General features: G+C 46.0%; 1 protein-coding gene and 1 long non-coding RNA gene across 7 annotated transcripts in view; one reads left to right on the plus strand and one right to left on the minus strand.

Annotated features, from left to right (window-relative positions):
• TTC28 (tetratricopeptide repeat domain 28) overlaps positions 1-24,301 on the plus strand; it is a 935,607-nt gene that overhangs the window by 810,628 nt on the left and 100,678 nt on the right. The window lies entirely within an intron of this gene.
• The window catches only part of LOC134886810 (uncharacterized), a 58,049-nt gene continuing 35,055 nt past the window's right edge, over positions 1,308-24,301 (minus strand). For all 3 annotated transcript variants that reach the window (XR_010170901.1, XR_010170895.1, XR_010170889.1), the window contains 2 exons: positions 1,580-1,643; positions 1,308-1,486 (listed from right to left, as the gene is read on the minus strand). This is a non-coding gene — a long non-coding RNA (uncharacterized LOC134886810). The remainder of the gene's footprint in view (positions 1,487-1,579; positions 1,644-24,301) is intronic.

Genomic DNA, 24,301 nt, shown 5'->3' on the forward strand with positions numbered 1-24,301 from the left:
GAATACTGTATTCAGTTCTGGAGGCCATATCTTCAAAAGGATATTAATACATTAGAAACTGTACAAAGGAGGGCAACTAAAATGGTGCATGGCCTACATCACAAAACATACCCAGAAAGACTAAGAAATCTCAATATGTATAGTTTGGAGCAGAGAAGGGAAAGGGGGGACATGATAGAAACTTTCAAATATATCAAGGGTTTTAACAAAGTCCAGGAGGGAAACATTCTCCAAATGAAGAGAAGCAATAGGACACGAGGACATGCACTGAGACTGGAGGGGGGGAGGTTCAGGGGAAATTTGCGGAAAAATTATTTCACAGAAAGGGTAGTGGACAAGTGGAATAGCCTCCCATCAGAGGTGGTAGAGGCTAAGACAGTAGAGCAATTTAAACATGCATGGGATAGACATAAGGATATCCTTACAAAGAAATAAGGATCAAATAAGGTTAGTGATAAAAAAAAAGATAAAAAAAAAAAAAGGGGCAGACTAGATGGGCCAAGTGGTTCTTATCTGCCGACAAATTCTATGTTTCTATGTTTCTATGTGTAGCTGGCACTGCTGGGGGGCATATTGTGTGTAGCTGGCACTGCTGGGGGGCATGTCATGTCTATTTGGCACTGCACATTGTGTATCTGACACTATACTGGAGACATTGTGTGTAAGGAACCCTACTGTGGCTGTTATGTGTAAGGCTGCTAATTGTGTGCGTAGAGGGTGTGTGAAAATATATTCATTTATAGTCTAATAATATGAAGTTGTGAGGCCACGCCCACTATTCCAGAGGCCACGCCCGCTTTTCCTGGAGCGCGCGCGCATAAGGGGGGGGGGGCACTTTTACATGTTCTCGCTCAGGGTACTAGTAGGCCTGGAGCCGGCCCTGCCGTAATGTGTAAAACGGGGGACTGACAGCCGTAATGTGTAAAAAGGGTAATCTGTCCGCCGTAATGTGTAAAAGGGGCTCTACATGGTGTAGTGACGCTACTGTGTGGCAAATTTTGAATAATGGAGACTACTGTGCGCCGTAATATGAATTGGTATTATTTAGTGGCCACACCCCTTCCCCATGAAGCCACGCCCCTATATTTTTATTGCACACCTGTAGCGCGCACTGCCCTTATATTGCATGGGGGGGGAGGGGCCCGCTGATGACATTGTTTTGCACACAGCGCTAAAATGTCTAGTTACGGCACTGCATACAGCTATAGGTGTCTTATGAATATTTTCTCCGTTGCATGGATATTACATGGTTTGTATTTAATGTTAAACTGTTGGTGAAAAAAATATTGATATCCGAACAAGCCAGTTAGACTTGCTTTATTGCGCACAGACTGCAGTAATATGGGAATGTGTGTGAAATGAACCTCAGGTGAGTGTCCTTATGAGAGCAATAGAATGAGAGTGATGCCAGCTGGGACACTGCATACAGCACATATCATCAGACTCAGCTCACACTGATCTGTCTTCTGAAGTGGCGACTGGAATCCTGGACAAAAATACAAGTGTTACATATGCTGCTAGTGTAGGTTACTAATGATATAGGTAACAGGGGTTGTGACATCATTTCTTTGTTGGTTACCTTTGTGGCCCTTTCTTTTCTTTTTAGGACGATTTTCCAAGGATGAATTGTATTTTAAAAAGCACTTTTCAGTGATATAAGAGAGAGGTGAAGACAAAAAGCTACAATTAGTACATTGCATACACAGCAATGCAGCATATATACATATTGTATCATAACTCCCAACATGAGCCTCTCCAGGAGGGACACAATGCTCTGCTTCTGGACTTTCCTATTAATGTATAATTGCCGGCACCTGTGTTGAACAGGTTAATGAATAAGAAAGGTGTTTCAGCACAGGTGATGGCAATCATAAATTAAGAGGGAAGTCCAGAAGCAGAGCATTCTGTCCATCCTGGAGGGGTCAGCATAACGTACCCACTGTTCCAATCTCTTTTCAAATTGGGATTTGATACATACTGTACAGCATACCAGCATAATAACTCAGGACATAATCAGCATAACATTTCTTAAATGGACCGCAACATTGGTTAACAAAACCTAGCTACTCTAAATGACTATATCTATAACATTACGCTATGGTGGCCAATCCCGGGATCGGGATCGGCGGGATCCCGGGATTTAGGGCCAAAAATGGCCAGGATTCAATCCCGGGATTGGAAGCTTCAATCCCGTGGATTGAGGGATCAGCGTTGAGCGTCCAGAGGAGAGTGGGGGAGAGAAGGCTGTGAATGTGCTACTATAAGGACAATGAGGAGTGAGAATTGATTAGGGGAGTACCCGTGAACATGTGTGTATGGGGATTTGGGATTCATGATAAGGAGTGACGCAGGTGCAGCAGCAGAGAGTTGGACTGCAGGAGAGTGGACATACCCCTTCTCCAGCCTGGCGCATCTCTCTCTGCATTTCTTACCCAGTTGACTGCTTTGTGCCGGCCCTGCATGCACCTTTGGACAGACACATTACCCTGGTCCACAGAAACCCCTTTGCTGGGCCTCTCACAGCGGTACCCACTCGCCCCATGCTTGTTACGCCTCTGATTGATTATAAGGCACAATAATCCCTATGGCTACATGCATTTTCAGATAAGAGGGCTAATTCAGACCTGATCGCTGCTGTGCATTTTTGCACAGCAGCCAATCAGGTCTGAACTGCGCATGCGTCAGCGCTGCAGTGCGTCGGCGCATGTGAGACGGCCGATGGCCATCTCAACCCAGCGATCGCCTCTGCCTGGTTGACAGGCAGAGACGTCGCTGGGCGGGCTGGCGGCATTTGGCTGCCATTTTGGGGGCGCGGTCCGGGCAACGTAGGTGTGCCTGGACCGTGCAGGCCGCGGCGGCTGCGTGATGTCACACGCAGCCTCTACGACCCAGTAAGCGACGAGTAGCTCCCTGCCAGCACGCAGGAGCTGCACTAGTAGGGAGCTACTCAGGTACAAAAGCATTGCCGCCGTGCGATGCTTTAGTACCTGTGCAGCGGGGAGAGGGCCAGACATGCGGGGCGGGGTGGACCCCCACGAGGGAGAATAGTTGTCGGTATGCCGGGTGTCGGGATTCCGGCGCCGGTATACTGTGCGCCAGGATCCCGACATTCGGCATACAGAAGACCACCCCGAAAAACGGCCCTGCTATTGAATAAGGCCATTCGCCATAAAAATAGTGAAAAGTTCTGTTTATTCCCCAAAGTCTATATTATCCAAATCTTATGGAGATGGAACCCTAATACTGAGTGGAGTCATGAATTTGTCATTTTAGTGCATTCATATGGACATATGAACTTTTTAGGTATAAGTGCTTAGTTTTAATTATTTATGTGTATTGTATGTATCTATTTTATCATTTATTGGTATAATTACATTTGTGATTATGCACTCTCTATAGTAGTAATATCTTTTATTCCTTATACTCTTATAGTATCAGTGTGTTTATGTAAACAAGATAATATTACTGAGCAACAATGCAAAAATACGTAGGCGGAACCAGTACATGTCCACTTTAACACCGCGCTCATAGGTGTTGCTTCCAAAATCTACCTGAAATGCTTTATCAAAAGTAGGCAAGTATGCCCTGAAGCAAGGTATTAATTCTCATTCTTACAGCAGTAAAGTCATCCACGCAGTGGTAGCGGCACTGACAACTGCAATGAGCGGTACGATCAGCACACTCTATGACTAGATTCAATCACGCCATTCATCTAAAAGAAAGGTGCTCGAATGATGCACATTCCAAACCTACGTTATAATGTCAGGGCAACGTGTCTATTAGCACAGTAGCTGGAGATTAGCAGAGAAATGGGATTTTCCGTCTTGTCTAAGCAGGTCTGGCCCAGAATGCTGATTGAGAGTAAGGATCTAATTTTTCACAGTAACCAAAACCATCTTTTTAATACGTTTTGGCATAACAGTTCGAACTCCCTGGTTCAGGCAGAGGCATTTAATCAAATGAGGGGTCCGCAGCCTGTGTGAGGTGGGACCACAGATTGTTTAGTGTGTTTTTGCTAAATCAGACAGTTCCGTATTTCCAATGACACTGCAGAAAAGATGGCACTACAGTCCAGTAACAGTGGTAGAGCCTGTTCTGGGTGCAGAGTGTGAGGCCTGGAGCTTCCCTTGACTCACAGACCCATGTGAACCACACACCCTGCACCCATTAGAGTTTGCAGTAAGTGATAAGTGTGACAAGTCTGCCTTATTATGTTCAGCACATATTTTTGAGCATTGCTGCATTCTTAGCCTGCCAACATGTTTTCGATTTTTGGGGGATCAAACTATTGTTTACCATGAAACTCATCCTGCAGCCCACAAATGTAACCAGTCGTGCAATCATGTATATACCTTGTGGCAAACGTATGCAATTTTCAAAAAATTAACTTGATATTCACTGTAAGAGGGGACGTCAGAATGGGGGATAGGGGGGTAGCTTGCTCCCCCCCAAGCATGAGAGAGGCACCATCCACCCGGATCAATCCCCTGCCTGTGCATGGCGCTCAGGGCCAGCTCCAGGCACGTTCTAATAGAGCGGCCGAACAGGGTGCCACACTTAATGGAAGCCGCTAACTTGCGCCGCCATATTGGAACCTGCCCTGCCTGGGGCCAAGTCCCTGCACTGCAGCCGCAGCGTCCGTCCACCGGCTCACCTCCCACAAGAGCCTACGTAAGCAGCGCCGGCCCGTGAGCCAATCAGAGCTCGCGGATCGGCAGCTGAGGCTCCTGATTGGCTGCCGGACTGCGAGCTTTGATGGCTCGCGGGCCGGTTGGTGCCTAATTGGAGAACCGCCGCCGGAGACTGAGGGTAAGGAGAGGCGCACGCTGCGCTCTCATTTCCGCTGTCACATACAGGAGCAGCAGCCTCCCCACCCAAAAGAGAACTATCGTCAGAATGAGCAGCTGCGCGGTGAGCAGCACTTTGGGGGCGGGGGGGGGGGCACTGTGTGGGGACATGTGTATCTGGGACTGGGGGTATATCTGGCACTGTGGGGATGTGTATCTGGCACTAGGGCATATCTGGCACTGTGGGGCATGTGTATCTGGCACTGGGGGCATATCTGACACTGTAGGGCATGTGTATCTGGCACTGTGGGGACATGTGTATCTGGGACTGGGGCATATCTGGCACTATTGGGCATGTGTATCTGGCATTGGGGGCATATCTGGCACTGTGGGGCATATGTATCTGGCACTGTGGGGACATATGTATCTGGGACTGGGGCATATCTGGCACTGTTGGGCATGTGTATCTGGCATTGGGGGCATATCTGGCACTGGAGCATGTGTATCTGGCACTGGGGGCATATCTGCCACTGTGGGGCATGTGTATCTGGCACTGTGGGGCATGTGTATCTTGCACTGGGGGCCTGTGTATCTGGCACTGGGGGCATATCTGGCACTGTGGGGGCATGTGTACCTGGGACTGGGGGGCATATCTGGCACTGTGGGGCATGTGTATCTGGCACTGTGGGGCATGTGTATCTGGCACTGGGGACATATCTGGCACTGTGGGGCATATATGTATCTGGCACTGTGGGGCATACATGTATCTGGCACTGGGGGCATACATGTATCTGGCACTGGGGGCATACATGTATCTGGCACTGGGGGCATATATGTATCTGGCACTGGGGGCATATCTGGCACTGTAACGACATGTGTATCTGGCACTGTGGGGACATATATGTATCTGGAACTGGGGGCATATATGTATCTGGCACTGAGGGCATATATGTATCTGGCACTGTGGGGGCATATTTGCATCTGGCACTTTGGGGACATGTGTATCTGGCACTGCTGAGGGGCTTATCATGTGTATCTGGCACTGCTGTGGGGTATATCATGTGTACCTGGCACTGCTGTGGGGCATATCATGTGTAGCTGGCACTGCTGTGGGGCATATCATGTGTAGCTGGCACTTCTGGGGGGCATATCATGTCTATCTGGAAGTGTTGGGGGGCATATCATGTCTATCTGGCACTGCTGGGGGGCATATCATGTCTATCTGGCACTGCTGGGGGGCATGTCATGTCTATCTGGCACTGCACTACTAGGGTCATTATGTGTGTTTGTCACTGCTGGGAGGCATATCATGTGTATCTGGCACTGCACTACTGGGGTCATTATGTGTATCTGGCACTATACTGGAGACAGTATGTGTATCTGGCACTATACTGGAGACATTATGTGTAAGGAACACTACTGTGGGTGTTATGTATAAGGCTGCTAATTGTGTGCGTAGAGGGGGTGTGGAAATATATTTATTTATAGTTTGACAATATGAAGTTGCGAGGCCACGCCCACTTTTCCAGGAGGACATTTTCTCGCTCATGGTGCTAGTAGGCCTGGAGCCGGCCCTGATGGCGCTACCCACTCAGCTAGAGTCTGCAAAGCAGGGAGGCGTCAGGCTAGAGAGGCGCTCTCCCTGCTCTGCGACTCTGCTGTTGTCCACTGTGAACTCTTGCAGGCAGCGGCGCTGTCAGCATGAGGCTCCAGCTGATACCCCCCTCCGTCTCTCCCTCCCAACAGAGCACGCAGGAGGGGTTTCACTAACAGCCTGAAACTCGTCTGCTCAGTCTGTGTACAGTACTTTCAGTTTCTGTTCCTGCTTCCATTCTCCCTGCACTCTGGTGTCTAAGCCCTCGCCCTCGGTTCTGTAATGAATGGTCGACCATGTTAAGGTCGACATTCATTAGGACGACCACTTGGACAACATGGACTAATAGTCAACACATGAAAATGGTCGACACGGGACAGGTCGACATGAAAAAGTCGACGTGGATTTTTCCACTGTTTTTGATGTCATTTTTCCCGTAACATGACCAGGAACCCCAATTAGTGTACCGCGTCCCCTTGCATGGCTCGCTTTGCTCGCCATGCTGCGGGCAAGGTGCCTTGCTCCGCTCGGCACAGGTTACATTTTTTTTTAAAAAAAGCCATGTCGACCTTTTCATGTGTCAACATGTACTGGGTCGACCATATTTGTGTGTCGACGATTTGTCCATGTCGACCAATAGTGGTCGATCTAATGACTGTCGACCTTTACATGGTCGACCATCCAAATGGATACCCTCCCGCTCTACATGCTGATGCTCCGGAGCTTGTCTGGGCACTTTGGCAGTCCGACACTCACAACAGTGAGTTTAACTCTTTGACAACCTTGTTATCAATAGTAATTTTATGAATGGTCCTGTTGCAAGTCTGTGCTTCCAATTTAAATTTGTTACCAGAGCTATATATTTATTGTGTATATGTGTATTTATTATGTGTATAAGCGTCACTGATACTTTGAGCATTATTTTGTGTATAAGCGGGTTGGGTATGGAATCCCGGTGGTCAGAATACTGACGCCGGGATCCCGGCCGCCAGAATGCCGGCAGCGAGGCGAGCGCTAGAAAGCCCCTTGCGGGTTCGGTGGCTCGCTGCGCTCACCACAGGTTCTATTCCCGCTCTATGGGTGTCATGGGCACCCACGAGTGTGAATAGCCCTGGCACAGCTGTCGGCATTCTCGGCGTTTGGGATCCCATTGTCGGTATTTTGACCAACAGGATCCCGATCGCTAGGATATTAACTACATCCCGTATAAACGGCACTGCTACTATGAGCATGTGTACAGTATAAACTGCACTGATACTTCGAGGATGTGTATAAGTAGCACTGATACGGTGGGCATTATTATATGTTTAAGCTGCACTGCTACCGTGGGCATTATTATGGGAATAAGTGGCACTGCTACCATGGGTATTATTATGGGTATAGGAGGCACTGCTACTGTGAGCATTATTATGGGTATAAGCGGCACTGATGCCATGGGCATTATTATGTGTATAAGCGGTACTGCTACCATGAGCATTATTATGTGTATATGCAGCACTGCTACTGCGGCCGTTATTATATGTATAAGTGGCACTGCTACCATGGGCGTTATTATGCATATAGGCGGCACTGCTACCATGGTCATTATTATGTGTGTAGGTGGCACTGATACTGAGGGCATTATTATGTGTATAAGCGGCACTGTTACCGTGGGCATTATAATGTGTATAAGTGGCACTGCTACAGTGGGCATTATTATGTGTATAGGCGGCACTAATACTATGGGCATTATTATGTGTATAAGCGGCACTGCTACCGTGGGTATTATAATGTGCATAAGTGGCACTGATACCGTGGGCATTATTATGTGTAGAAGTGACACTGCTACCTGGGGCATTATTATGTGTATAAGCGGCACTGCTAACGCGGGCATTATGTGTGTAAGCGGCACTGCTTCCGTGGGTATTATTATGGGTATAGGAGGCACTGCTACTGTGAGCATTATTATGGGTATAAGCGGCACTGATACCGTGGGCATTATTATGTATGTAATCGGCACTGCTACCATGAGCATTATTATGTGTATATGCAGCACTGCTACTGCGGCCGTTATTATATGTGTAAGTGGCACTGCTACCATGGGCGTTATTATGTGTATAGGCGGCACTGCTACCATGGGCATTATTATGTGTGTAGGCGGCACTGATACTGTGGGCATTATTATGTGTATAAGCAGCACTGTTACCGTGGGCATTATAATGTGTATAAGTGGCACTGCTACAGTGGGCATTATTATGTGTATAGGCGGCACTGATACCTTGAGCATTATTATGTGTAGAAGTGACACTGCTACCGGGGGCATTATTATGTGTATAAGCGGCACTGCTAACGCGGACATTATTATGTGTGTAAGCGGCACTGCTACCGTGGGCATTATTATGGGTATAGGAGGCACTGCTACTGTGGCTATTACTGTGTTTATAGGCAACACTACTAAAGTGGGCATTATTATGTATATAAGCATCACGGTTACTGTGGGCATTATTATGGATATAAGTGGCACTGCTACCGTTGGCATTATTATGTGTATAAGCGGCACTGATACTGTGGGCATAATTATGGGTATAAGCGGCACTGCTAATGTTGGCATTATTATGTGTATAAGCAGCACCGATACTGTAGCCATTATCATGTGTATAAGTGGCACTGATACTGTGGGCATGTGTATAAGCGGCACTGCTACTGTGGGCATTTATTGTGTGTATAAGTGGCACTGCTGCCATGGGCATTGTGTATAAGTGGTACTGCTACTATGGGCATTGTGTATAAGGGGCACGACTGTGTAGCATAATGTGAATATAGCGCAGTACTCTGCGGTGTAATTTAATTGGGGGTACTTTTGCGTGGCCATGTCCCTTCCTTGTGACACCACACGCAGTTCCTTTGGACAGTATGGGGGTTAGGGCACAAATTTGTAGTTTGCAGGGGAGTGTCTAATACCCTACTGTCGGCCCTGGCTTCGCCTAATGGGAGGGGGTTAGGTGGTGGGGGAAATGAGTTCCGCCACCTCACCAGGACCACTGTAAGCCCTGAATAAGGGGCACTGCTGTGTGTTGTTAAGTGATTAAGGGACACTACTAGGTGGTGTAATATGAATCAGGGGCACTGCGTGCGGTTTAATGTAAATAAGATTGTGCTACAGTGTGGCATAATGTGAATTGGGGGTACAATTGTGTGGGCACACCTCTTCCTTGTGAGACCACACTCCTTCCCTTTATTAAGTATTGGAGAGACGGCGTAAATTTATAGTTTGCAGGGAGGCGCCAGACACCCTAGCACTGGCCTTGCTGCCACCAGCTGCAGCGGAGCCCTCTGTGTTCCACTCAGCACGTCTGCAAAGCAAGGAGGCGCTGAGATTGAGAGGCGCTCTCCCCACTCTGCAACTCTGCTGTATTCCGCAGCTGCTGTGCCTGTCAAATAGTATGACAGGCAGCGGCGCTGTCAGCATCTAGCATGGCTTCCCAGCCCCAGCAGTGTCCTAGGTCAGGCCGACAATCTACACGCGCTAGCCGTGTCAGGATAGAGAGCAGCTACATGCGTGTCTACAGCTGCAGCTGTGCAACTGCATCTGTGTGTATAAGTATTTAATGAACAACGAACGGCAGGGGGGGGTGGGTTTGGGTGGCAGGTAGGAGGTGTTTGGGCTGTACCTGGCATAGTGTGTTTAAGCAGCTCTACCTGGCATTACATGTATAAAGTGCTCTACTGTAGTGTAACGTGTATAAGGGGCTCTGCTATGGTGTAATGTGTATAAGCGGCTCTTCTGTGTGGTGTGATGTGTATAAGGGGCTCTACTGTGATGTACTGTGTATAAGGGTACTACTGTGAGCTGTACTGTGACTAATGGATGCTCTGTACATTGTAATGTGACTAATGGACGCTACTGTGCAGTGTAATGTGACTAACGGACGCAACTGTGCAGTGTAATGTGAGTAACGGATGCTACTGTGCAGTGAAATGTGACTAACAGACTCTACTGTACGGTGAAATGTGACTAACAGATGCTACTGTGCAGTGTAATGTGAGTAGCAGATGCCACTGCGTGCTGTAATGTGAGTAACGGACGCCACTGTGTGGTGAAATGTGATTAACAGACGCTACTGTGCGGTGTAATGTATCGGATGCTACTGTGCGGTGTAATGTGACTAATGGATGCTGCTGTGTCTACCTGACATTATCTGTATAAGTGGTTACCTGACATAGGGGGTAATTCTGAGTTGATCGCAGCATCAAGTTTGTTAGCAGTTGGCCAAAACTATTTGCACTGCAGGTGGGGCAGATATAACATGTGCAGAGAGAGTTAGATTTGGGTGGGGTGTGTTCAAACTGAAATCTAATTTGCAGTGTAAAAGTAAACCAGCCAGTATTTACCCTGCACAGAAACAAAATAACCCTCCCAAATCTAACTCTCTCTGCAAATGTTATATCTGCCTCCCTGCAGTGCACATGGTTTTACCCAACTGCTAACAAATTTGATGCTGCGATCAACTCGGAATTACCCCCATAATGTATATAATGAGCTCTACCTGGCCTAATGTGTATAATGGGTTACCTGGCATAATGTGTATAAAGGGCTTTACCACTGGTAATGTGTATAAGTGGCTCTACCTGGCATAATGTGTATAATGGGCTCTACCTGGCATAATGTGTATAATGGGTTCTACCTGGCATAATGTGTATAAGCGGCTCTACCTGGCATAATGTGTACAAGGGGCCACTCACTCCCAGTTACTCCATAGAGTTCCGTACAGGTACAAGTGACCTGTCTAAGGTGACCAGAAGTTAGGGGCGCCAAATGAGATTTTATCTTGCACCCCAAACCAAAAAACGTTCTTACACCCCTGATGGGGGCCACATATAATGTGACAGACGTCTTCTTCATTACTAATACACAGTAAGCCTTGTGCAGCATTATTAGCTCATCAGTTACACATTTATTACGCTACGTGTGATTTGTGTTTCCTGCTATTCAGAGACCATTTGAGGGCTGAGAGCTGGGGAGATAATGATTTATATTGGTCTTCTATATTTATACTAATAAAAGAATATCCTTGGTGAGGCAAACCCATAAATGCATGGATACAATGATGTGATCATCTCTTTTAAAATGAAACAATCTCTACTGATTAGGCGTAGTATCAGTTCTGCTGTAATAGATGGTTTTGCTTTAATTATTTAATGGCCAATATTCAGCTGAGCAGTGCCATCTTCTGGAAGAGAACATGATTTAAAACGCTTTCAGAACCATACAGTAATTACTACAATTTATGATAAACCTTCATTCTGCCTCCTTTGACTCTTGGAATTAGAATGGTTATATATTTTATAGTGGTTCTAAAGTTGATTACATTGATGGAATATTATCCCAGTGATGTTACAGATGCATTTTAGAACGCATCAAAGGCTGGCTGTGAGACATTAAAAAGTGCTGGAGTTGTAAGCAGTATATGAACCATTTAACTGTTCAAGTTTATTTCTAGCACTCAACTATATATTGCTTTTACTACTTTTGTTTCATTTTTAATTATTTTCCAGTTTAAATATATATATATATATACCTAGCTATAGACACATTCATATATTTATTCATATTTTAGATAGACAAATATAAGTAGTAAACATGAGAACCATATACTAAAGTGAGTATGTATATATATATATATATATATATATATATATATATATACAGTGCAATCAGAAATTATTCACAGCGCTTCACTTTTTCCACATTGTTATGTTACAGCCTTATTCCAATTTGGAATAAATTCGTTTTTTCCCCTCAAAATTCTACACACAAGGGGCCTAATTCCGAGTTGATCGCAGCAACAAATTTGTTAGCAGTTGGGCAAAACCATGTGCACTGCAGGGGGGCAGATATAACATGTACTGAGAGAGTTAGATTTGGGTGGGGTGTGTTCAAACTGAAATCTAAATTGCAATGTAAAAATAAAGCAGCCAGTATTTACCCTGCACAGAAACAAAATAACCCACCCAAATCTAACTCTCTCTGCAAATGTTATATCTGCCACACCTGCACTGCACATGGGGGGTAATTCCAAGTTGATCGCAGCAGGAAATTTTTTAGCAGTTGGGCAAAACCATGTGCACTGCAGGGGGGCAGATATAACATGTGCAGAGAGAGAGAGATTTGGGTGTGGTGAGTTCAATCTGCAAACTAAATTGCTGTGTAAAAATAAAGCAGCCAGTATTTATGCTTCACAGAAACAAAATAACCCAACCAAATCTAACTCTCTCTGCACATGTTATATCTGCCACCCCTGCAGTGCACATGGTTTTGCCCAACTGCTAAAAAAATTTCCTGCTGCGATCAACTTGGAATTACTCCCTAGGTTTTGCCCAACTGCTAACAAACTTGCTGCTGCGATCAACTCGGAATTACCCCCAATACCCCATAATGACAACGTAAAAAAAAGTGTTTTTGCGATATTTGCAAATTTATTAAAAATAAAAATCTAAGAAATCACATGTACACAAGTATTCACAGGATTTGCTCAATACTTGGTTGATGCACCTTTGGCAGCCATTACAGCCTCAAGTCTTCTTGAATATGATGCCACAAGCTTGGCACACATATCTTTAGGCTGTTTTGCCCATTCCTCTTCGCAGCACCTCTCAAGCTCCATCTGGTTGGATCAGAAGCGTCGGTGCACAGGCATCTTCAGATCTCTCCAGAGATGTTCCATTTGATTCAAGTCTGGAATCTGGCTAGGCCTATACATACATATACATACATATACATATATATATATATAGATAGCGGTGTGGGGATCGGCACTCACGAATAAGGGTGCTGGAATATCATATATATATATATATATATATATATATATATTTATGTACTTGTGATAACATTTGTGAACAGTAAAATATCATCTACAAACCAGAAATGCATGTCAGCAGAATGCTTTGCTTCTTTTATTGATATCCATCTCTTAGCTTATTTTAAAGCAAGTTTATGCATTTGGGTAGAGGATGGTACAGAAATAATTTTTTACTACCTAAAAGAGAGATAGTATCAGGTTTTAAGCACTTATGTAAATGTTCTCAACCTACAGTATGTTTATGGATGGAAATATAAAGACTACTAAGTTAAATACTACTACTAATAATGTAAATCAGACTTTTCTCTAAACAATAATTTGAATCTCAACAAGCACAGTATTTCAGTTGTTAGAATACTAACTAAGCAGCTATTGATGTCACACAGGGCCTCATCTGGAGGTACTGTAGGAGCTTAAGTCTATAAGGCTGCAGTTTGGACTGTCCCACAGGGGTACAGGGCATACTTGCCTACCCTCCCGGAAAGGCTGGGAGGCTCCCGAAAATCGGGTGGCCCTCCCGGCCCCCCGGAAAGGTGGCCGAGTGTCCCGCTTTTCCTGGCAGCCCCCGCACTCCCCCTCGGCCGCCCACAGCAGAGAACAACTGGGCGGTCCAAGGGGGATACGATGACGCGATTTGCATCATCGTAGCTCTGCTCCCTGCTGTACAGTCAAGAAACAATGACAAAAAATTGCTGAAAAGCGCCTCAAATACTAATACCCAGAATTGTGGGTGTTGTGATAGAAATTGCTCTGTCACGTGCGCTGCCACAGAACACTGTGTGTGTGTTCAATTAGGGATAAGTATAGAAAAGAAGAAATGGCTGCGCAATGTGTTAGAGCAAATTAAGAGCTGACGTGTAAACAGTATAAAATGATTTATTATGTTAATAACATTGAATTTAACACATTAAGAATCAATAATCCAACTGATAAAAATAATATTATAAAACCAGGATTTAGATGCAAACCACCTTGAAATTATGGATATATATGCTTTGATAAAGTCACATGGTCTGTGACGAAACACGTTAGGACCCCGCCTTTCTGCACACCTTGATTCTACCAACCACACAGGTAGCAAGCTGCTGTCCGAGCCACTGACAACTTGGCTCCCGTCCCGGCTTCTCCATTTGCCGCCGGTGACCTCTACCAGCACGCCGCTGATAAACTCCACATATCAATCCGGTGACAGTACGTTCTCTCCTCCTCTGCATTATCAAGCACTGGGCATTGCAGGAACATACGACCGAGGACGCTCGGTCGGGACCAGCCCTCGGAGAGGTATAAAATCACTCACACAGCAGTTCTCTCTATTGCCGCACTGAGATCTCCATTACGGCATTTAACAATAGACATCTGTTCATCAGCTGCTTACCTGACTGTGGACTTTTATATGGAGATTTAATTGGACTTGTTTTCTCACCAATATCCAAAGTTATAACCTCCAGCATATATATCCATAATTTCAAGGTGGTTTGCATCTAAATCCTGGTTTTATAATATTATTTTTATCAGTTGGATTATTGATTCTTAATGTGTTAAATTCAATGTTATTAACATAATAAATCATTTTATACTGTTTACACGTCAGCTCTTAATTTGCTCTAACACATTGCCCCGCTGTACAGTGCCTGTTTTTCGGCACTGTCTAGCAGAGGCGGGGCTACGATGACGCGACTATGGTGCCACCCCGCCGGACCGCTTGCTTTCCCCGCCGGCCACGCTCCTGGATAATCCACATCGCTGCCGGACACGCCCCATTAGCCTACCACGCTGTAGCCTCCCGGAGGATGGTGCAGCAAGGTAGGCAACTATGTTACAGGGGAAACCCTCTGGTAGGCCCCACTGCCTGGAACCCCACCTCCTCCTCTAGGGATCAGGTTCCAGACTGTGCACTTGAATTATACATTAAACATATCTTACCTTATACTGCACAGGACTATGGTGTGTTTTCTACAGTGCATTGCTGTTATTAATCTGGTACATTATCATGCATGCACTAGCAGTATTGGCTATATATGGTTAGCCAAGCCTCTATGGCAGCTGGCCACACCCCCTCTGGAAACTAGCCACACCCCTAAGTATGGGCCCCTACCACTACATTCCCCTGGCAGGCCCACTTTTTAGAGACACAGCGGCCCTAATATGCAAATGCTAGTTTCAGCCCTCCCTTTGTGTACTAGTGTGTGCCGGACTGTGCAAGCCCTGAGATGCCCCTTTTCAATGCCCACAGACAGTACAACTCCAGTCTATTCCAGGCGCAGTGTCTTGGTGACATAATGCAATGAGGCAGGACTAGGTAAACCAATCCCGGACCATTTTTTCAATCCCGGGTATCGGAATTGAAAAATGGCCAATCCCAGGATTCCCGGGATACCTGGGATTGGCTTTTAATTATGTGGCCGCCCCCTCGCCCCGCGGGCAGGCAGGTGGGGAACTCCACATTCTCTCTCCTCCCGCGGTGACTGACAAGGCAGCTTGACCTCAAACGGTGCCGGGGGAGCCAGAAGGAGGAAGCAGGGCAACATCTGCGCATCCTGTGGACGCTCAACGCTGATCCCTCAATCCCCAGGATTGGACCTTCCAATCCCGGGATTGAATCCCGTCCGTTTTTGGCCCTAAATCCCGGAATCCCGCCGAACCCGATCCCGGGATTGGCCTCATAAGGTAGGACTGCATAGATCTTTTTCACTTCAACAATAGGAAAATGTGGCTCTTATTATTATTATTATTATTATTATTATTATTATTATTATTATCATCATCATCATCATCATCATAATTGACATGTGGGTCTATTCATAAGAAATACAGTATATAAAGTCCAAAATAGGTAGACCTTCAAATAGACTTTTAAAATAGCAATTTGTATAAATGTATGCAATTGACTTCATATAACAATCAAGTTAATTCTTTGTTTTGGTGTCCACGGGTTTCCCATATACCTACCCACTCCCACCCTATCTATTGTGTGTATCCTTGCTTTAAATATAAATTTGCCTTAAATCAGCAAATTTTATATTTGGAGGATGATTGAGTATTGATCAGTGGCTGATCCAGAGGTGGGGCTACATCCAAAATTTAAATAGGGAGCCACACCAACTGCTACACCAAACATAGCTGACCAGAACTCACTGGCAGTTGGTGTGGCTCCCCTATTTGAATTTTGGACTGTGCTGCAGCCCCACCTCTAGAGCTGCAACTGGTATTGCAATACCACTTCTAAGGAGCACCTCTCCAAATGAGCGCCAGTGTACAAGTGTGAAAACGTCTTTGAAAACGTCATCTGGACTGGACAAGCTGTACTCCATCCACCCAGGGGTTAAAGTGAGCCGGAACGGTGCGGAACTGTGCTCCGTCCTCCGGCTCACCTAACCCGATGTGTGGCCGGCGCTGCAGAGAGATGCCGGGCGCCCGCTGAGATTGTGTTACCAGCGGGCACTCGGCTTCCTCTCCACAGCGGCAGCCGGAGGCAGGAGCTCACTACTAAGCTCCGGGCTCTGGCTTCCAGTGCTGTCACTGTGCGTTATGGGAGAGACTTCATGACGCCTCTCTCATAGTGCTGAAGAGCGGACACCCAGAGGACTGCAGCGGCCGGACACGGGAGCGATGCTCGGTGAGTATTGTGATTTTTGTTTTGTTTTTTCCTTTCTGTAGCACGGCATATACTGGGGGAAATTACTGAGAGCATTACTACTGAGGGGCATCTACTGGGGGCATTACTACTGAGGGGCATTTACTGGGGGCATTACTACTGAGGGGCATTACTACTGGGGGCAAACTACTAGCGGACATTACTACTGGGGGGAATCTACTGGGGGGCATTATTACTGGGACAAGCTACTGGGGCAAACTACAAAGGGGCAAGCTACTGGAGGCAAACTACAGGAGGGCATAACTACAGGGGCATTACTACTGGGGGCATTACTACTGGGGGCATTACTACTGGGGCATTACTACTGGGGGCATTACTACTGGGGGCATTACTACTGGGGCATTACTACTGGGGACGGCATTACTACTGGGGGCATTACTACTTGGGGGCATTACTACTGGGGACGGCATTACTACTTGGAGGCATTACTACTGGGGGCAGGCCCGGCGCTACCCGCTCAGCGAAGGGATGCAGTGCAGGGAGGTGCTGGGACGGAGAGGCGCTCCCCCTGCTCTTTGCATCCCTTCCCTGCTGCGCCGTCCTGCCCCCCCTGCTGCTGCTGCCGGCTGCTGTGCCTGTCACTGTATGACAGGCAGCGAAGCGCCGGCAGCATGGAAAGCCCCCCCCCCCTCAATCACCTGTGACAGCGGGCTGTGTGCAGTGCGGGTCCTGAAAAGGGATGCGGAGCTACGATGTCACGAGGGGGCGGAGCTACACAGGATAGAGGGGCGGAGCTACACGGGACCATGCAGCTGAACAGTGGGAGAGCAAGCATTGCAGTGACGGCCAGCCAGACTTGGTAAGTGGAGGGTGAGAGAGAAATGTGTGTGTGTGTGTGTGTGTGTGTGTGGTGGGGGTGTGTGTATGGTGTGTGTGTGTGTGCATGGTGGGGTGTGTGTGTGTGTGTGTGTGTGTGTGTATATGGTGGGTGTGTATGTGTGTGTATATATGTGTGAATTGTGTGTGTGTGAGGTATGTCTGTGTGCGCGCGCTTTATGGACGCTACTGCTGGGGGGGCATTACATGTAAGGACGCTACTACTACTGGGGGGGGCATTACGTATAAGGACGCTACTACTACAGGGGGGGGCATTACATATAATACATATATACATGTATACGTATAGGGACACTACTATTACTGGGGGGGCATTACATATAATGATGCTGCTACTACAACTGGTGGGGCATTATGTATAAGGAGGCTACTATTACTGGGGGGGGGCATTACATATAACGATGCTACTACTACTGGGGGGTCATTATGTATAAGGACGCTACTACTACAGGGGCAGCATTACATATAACGATGCTACTACTACTGAGGGTGCACTACATATAAGGACGCTACTACTACTGGGGGGCATTATGTATAAGGATGCTACTACTACTGGGGGGGGGCATTATGTATAAGGACGGTACTACTACTGGGGGGCATTATGTACAAGGACGGTACTACTACTAGGGGGGAATTACGTATAAGCACGCTTCTACTACTGGGGGGTGCACTACGTATAATGATGCTACTACTACTGGGGGCGCATTACGTATAAGGACGCTACTACTACTAGGGGGGAATTACTTATTAGGACGCTTCTACTACTGGGGGTGCACTACGTATAAGGGTGCTACTACTACTGGAGGTGGGCATTACGTATAAGGACGCTACTACTACTGTGGGTGCATTATGTATAAGGAAGCTACTACTACTGGGGTGCATTACATTTAAGGACGCTACTACTACGGGTGGGGCATTGCATATAAGATGAATAAGATTGTGCTACATTGTGGCATAATTTTAAGTGGGGGTACTATTGTGTGGTCATGCCCCTTACTTGTGAGACCACACCCTTTTCCCGGCGCACACCAAAGGAATATGGGAGGGCGCAAAATGTATAGTTTGCAGGGGGCGCTGAATACCCTAGCACCGGCCCTGACTGGGGGCATTATTACTGGGGGCTGAACTACAAGGGGGCATAACTACAGGGGCTAAACTACAAGGGGGGCAAACTACAGGGGGGCATTACTACTGGTGGCTAAACTACAAGGGGCAAACTACTGGGGCTAAACTACTGGGGGCATTACCACTGGGAGGCTAAACTACATGGAGCAAACTACATGAGGGCTAAAATTCTGGGTGCATTACCACTGGGAGGCTAAACTAAAGGAGGGGTAAACTACTGGGGTCATAACTGCAGGAGCATTACCACTGGGGGCATAACTACTGGGGCTAAACTACAGGGGGCTAAATGACTGGGGGCATTACTGCAGGCATTACCATTAAGGGACTTACTACTGGGGGGGCACTACTAATGAGGGCATTGTAAAGGGGGCACTTCATAAGGGGCATCACTCCAGGGGACATAAGGGGCACTACTACGGCAGGCATTGCATTAGGGGCATTACTACTATGGACTCTATATAAGGGGCACTACCACTATGGGCACTACCAGTACAGTGGACATTTTATAAGGGGCACTACTACTGTGGGCATTGTATAAGGGTTGCTACTGCTGTGGGTATTATGGGGTGCTACCACTGTGGACATTATTACTATTGTGTGACCACGCCCCTTTCTTTTTGAGGCAACGCCCCTTTTGGTGCGCACAGTATCTTTATTACATGGGCGCCGTGGGGAGGGGGGGGGGATGAGTTCCATCACCTCTCTAGGACCACTTTAAGCACTGCATCCACCTATAGTAGGTAGTACTCCATCCATCTATTCATTACTACATCCATCTATTCATTACTACATCCACCGAGGTAGTAATCCATCCATCTATTCGTTACTACATCCATCTAAGCAGTATCCCATCCATCTATTAAGTACTCCATCCAACTAGGCATTTCTTCATCCACGTATTTAGCACTCCATCCACCTAGGCATTACTCCAGCCATCTATTAAGTACTCCATCCAACTAGGCATTACTTCATCCATGTATTTAGCACTCCATCCACCTAGGCATTACTCCATCCATCTATTAAGTACTCCATCCACCTAGGCATTACTCCATCCATCTATTACGTACTCCATCTACTTAGGCATTACTCCATCCATGTATTTACTACTCCATCCCCCTAGGCATTACTCCATCTATGTATTCAGTACTTCATCAACCTAGGCAGTACTCCAACCATCTGTTCAGTACAGGAGCGTCTCTAGAGACTCTGTGTGTGGCCCCCCTCCTCTCCCGTAGCCGTCGCACCGCTGCAAGCGCTCTGAGCGCTGTAGTCTCTAGTGGTCAGTGCACTAGCAGCGGAGCGACGGCTATGGGAGAGGAGGGGGCCCACACACGGTCAGCGATGGACTCCAGAAAGATAAGTATAGGAGAAATGGGTGCAATGTGTGCGGTGTGGGCTCCCCCGGGACTCAGGGGCCCGTGTGCACCGCACACACTGCACCCATTATAGAAACGCCAATGGATCAGTATTTCATCTATCTAGGCAGTACTCACATTCATCTAATCAGTACTCCATCCACTTAGGCAGTACAACAACAGTTTCCAGAGGGAAAACATATCCCTGACATAATCTTCACAGAATGATTGTCAACAAATAAGTGTCACCAAATAAGAGGAAACAACAACTTTTCTCTACTGAGTTCTGTTTTCAACTCCCTACATTTTAAACCTGGCACTCCTATAGTACAGGAATATTAAATCTACAGACAGTAAGGGAGCTCTGCTCCCAAGAGCTTGCAATCTAGATAGCTTAAATGAACAACAGTATAGCAGTTTGCTTCAACTTTTGAAAAGTTTGCATCATTCGAATACACCTCGCTGCTTATCTTTTAAAACCCGCTTTACTCATCATTTCTCATTTGTTTTTTTTGTTTACAATTTAGAAGTGGAGAATAGACTCACTTAGCTACTTCTTGGTTTGTGCAAGAAAATCAATAGTTGTTTCAGAAATGTATACTTGACTATAGAGACAAAGAAGATGCTGCATCAGCATCAGTAAGGCAAGTGAAGCGATAAAACCTCCTTTCAAGATAAAAGAAACCATTACTTATCCTGTAACACTTTTTATTGAGATAAAAAAGAGAATGGTCCTTTTCTTCACTTATGGAGAAAGCTATCAAGTCATAATATCTTGTTAAATGTTTTTCTATAAAGGTATTCACCACTCTGCCATTATTTTACACAGGAGATTTATCAGGATATCAGTAGAATACTTAGGAAGTGTGGATGCATGATGGTAATGCTTGTTATTAAATTAAAAATACAATTGTTACTGTTACTATTCTTTATTTATATGGCGTCAGAAGGGTTCTGCAGCGCCTTACAAAGTGCATAAACAAATGAGCAAAATAAGAAAACAGTGACTTATAGTACAAGACAATGCAGGACAAGTACATGTTATATAAATACTGTATTACTGAATCAGTGGTCATAGCACTAAAATAAGCATCAGGGTGGCAGAAATCAAGGGTTAGGTTCCATTGTAGGGAGTATAGAGTAGACGATAGGTAAGAGAAGGAAAAGTGCTTAACGCTGCATGTGCAAAATCATGGAGGTGGGGGTGGGAGGAAGAAATCAGTTGGCAGAAAGGTGGCATGCATTTGTGGAGCGAAAAGGGCGGTCAGGAGTGTAAAGGGAAATAAGGTCAGAGATGTACAGTAAATGGGAGAAGGGTGGCTGAAGCTTAAATCAGATTTTGAAGGGGAGCCAGTGTAAGGCTTGTAAGAGAGGGGAGGCAGACATAGTACATATGGAGAAGAAGATGAGCCAGGCAGCAGCATTGAAGACAGATTGGAGTGAAGAGAAGCAGGAGTCAGGGAGGCCAGATAGGAGGAGGTTACAGTAGTCCTTTCTGGAAATGACCAGTAAGTGGATGAGGGTCTTAGGTGTCTATTTACTAAGCCTGGGATAGAGATAAAGTGGACGGAGGTAAAGTACCAGCCAGTCAGCTCCTAACAGCCATTTTGGCTGGTACTTTATCTCCATCCACTTTATCTCTATCCAAGGCTTAGTCGGTCGACCCCTTTGTGTCATATAGGGCGAGAAAGGGTCTGATCCTGCCTATATGTTTGAGATGGAAATTACAGGATTATGAAAGGTACTGAATGTGTGGTTTGAAGGAGAGGGAGGAGTCAAGAATAACTGCAAGACAGCGCACATGGGGGCTAGAGGAGAGAGTTGTGCCATTAATAGAGAATAAAATTGAGGGATGTGAGGTTATGCAGGATGGTGGGAAGATGATCAGCTTAGTCTTAGACATGTTAAGTGTCTGGGACATCCAGGAAGCGATAGCAGAGAGACAGTTGGATATATGAGTGAGGAGAGAGGGCTAGATGTCAGTGGAGGAAAGATAGATCTGAGTATCATGAGCATAAAGAGGACATTGGAGGTCAAAGAGCTAATGAGCTCACCTAAAGAGGACGCATAGAGGGAGAATAGGGGGAGGTACAAGAACAGAACCTTGGGGGATGCTTACTGTTAGTGGAAGTGGGGGTTAAGTGGAAGCATGGGAGGATACAGAGAGGTAGGAGGACAGCCAGGAGAGGACAGTATCACAGAGACCAATGGGAGTAAAGGATTTGCGGGAGGATAGGATGGTCCACTGTGTTAAAATCAGCAGAGAGGTCAAGGAGAATGAGCAGAGAGTAGTGGCCCTTGGATTTGGCAACAAGGGGGTCTTTGCTGACTTTCTTGAGGGCAGTTTCACTGGAGAGGACAGAAACCAGACTTAAAAGGTCAAGCAGGGAGTGGAAGGAAAGTAGGTGGTAAGGCGGTTGCAGACTATACACTCAAGGAGTTTGGAGGAAAAAGGGAGGAGAGAGATGGGTCGTTAGTTGGAGAAAGTATTAAGATCAAGGGTAGGTTTTTTGAAGAATGAGGGAGACAATAATGTATATACAGTACAGTTATAACTTCGATAAAGTTAGTATGAAATTGAAAGAAAAGTTATTGGTGCACCTGTGAAAATATTGCTATCCTTCATTCAGAATTTGCTAGTGGGTTGGACTTTGAGGTGACCATTTTACTTGTTTCAGCATGTATATTCTACTCTCAGATGTCTGTCACTCAAACATATTAGTATAGAGGCAGTTCCACAGAGTGGGGAAGAGGCATATGTTTGTATTTGTTTGAGTTCATAAATCACTAAGAGTTATGTGCATATTTGCCTACATTGGGAAGTCCATTGCGAGGTGGGTGGATTGAGGTATGGCATGGCAAATTGTATCATCACAGCCCCTGCAGAGCCAGATTAAGACCTCACAGGACCCTATGCAAAATTGAGGCACCCACCTCGATCCATTCATACAATTAATACTTTTTCTAGACAAACTGGAGCTGAATATACCAGTACAGAAATAAATTATAAAGCAAACTAATCCACAAATGAATTAAACACATAGGTGTCTTCTTAATGATAAGTGCCTGCTTGTTTTTCCGTCAGTATTTCACAGCAAACCTATCCTATTTATAAGTGCCCAGATACCACCCAGTAACACCCACCCAGTGGCAAGTGAAGATTGGGCTCAGATATGTATAAATCTGGCTCTGATATGGCCCCTTTCCATGTTTGTGATCCCCATACAATATTAGGAGCATTTTTTGTGACCATCATACTTAACAGAGATTATGGCAGGAATGTAGTGGGAGCTGATAGTGGCAAAATGTCCATTTTTTGCAGCAAACATTGGGCATTTTGCATAGTTGGCTAAATGTATTAGTAAAAGAACACATGATTCAGGCCACCTTCTTCAGTTTCTCCATGGTCCAGTTCTGATGATCTTGTTTCATTGTGGACACGGGTCAGCATGGGCACTCTGACTGGTCTGTGGCTACACCAGGGACGTGCGGTGAGGTAAAATGCTCAGGATTCATTGGCTAGTACCAGAGCCAGATTTGCACACAATACAGTATTTGAGCCAAAGGGTTCATGTGGGTATTATGCAAAGGTGCAGCAGTATAAACTCCTGGAAATTTGGTGAGTATTGATCAGAGATGTACAGAGAAGACAGGTAGGGGAGGCTCTGCCTCACCTGCCATAGAATTTTTGCACCAGAGTTTTGACAAAAAATGATTAGAATAATGCAAGGAAGATATTTCTAACCTATTCATTGTATTTTTCATATACTATATAGTCAAAACTGTGGCGCAAACGTTAGTATGACAGGAAAGGCTCTGTCTCACCTGCCTCACCCCACCGCACGTCACTGGGCTACACAACCCAAAATGCAGAAAGCTGTGATGCGCTGTGTGCTCTGACACCTTCCCATCGGTATCCGGACTCCAGATCGACAGCAAAAAGGTCGACAAACCTTAGGTCGACGCCAATTGGTCGACAAACCTTAGGTCGACATGGACAAAAGGTCGACATGGACAAAAGGTCGACATGGAAAAAGGTCGACATGAGTTTGTCACGATTTTTTTCTTTTTTGGAACCTTTTCATACTTAACGATCCACGTGGACT

Source organism: Pseudophryne corroboree, chromosome 1 (assembly GCF_028390025.1).
Source record: "Pseudophryne corroboree isolate aPseCor3 chromosome 1, aPseCor3.hap2, whole genome shotgun sequence".
Lineage (NCBI taxonomy): Eukaryota > Metazoa > Chordata > Amphibia > Anura > Myobatrachidae > Pseudophryne > Pseudophryne corroboree.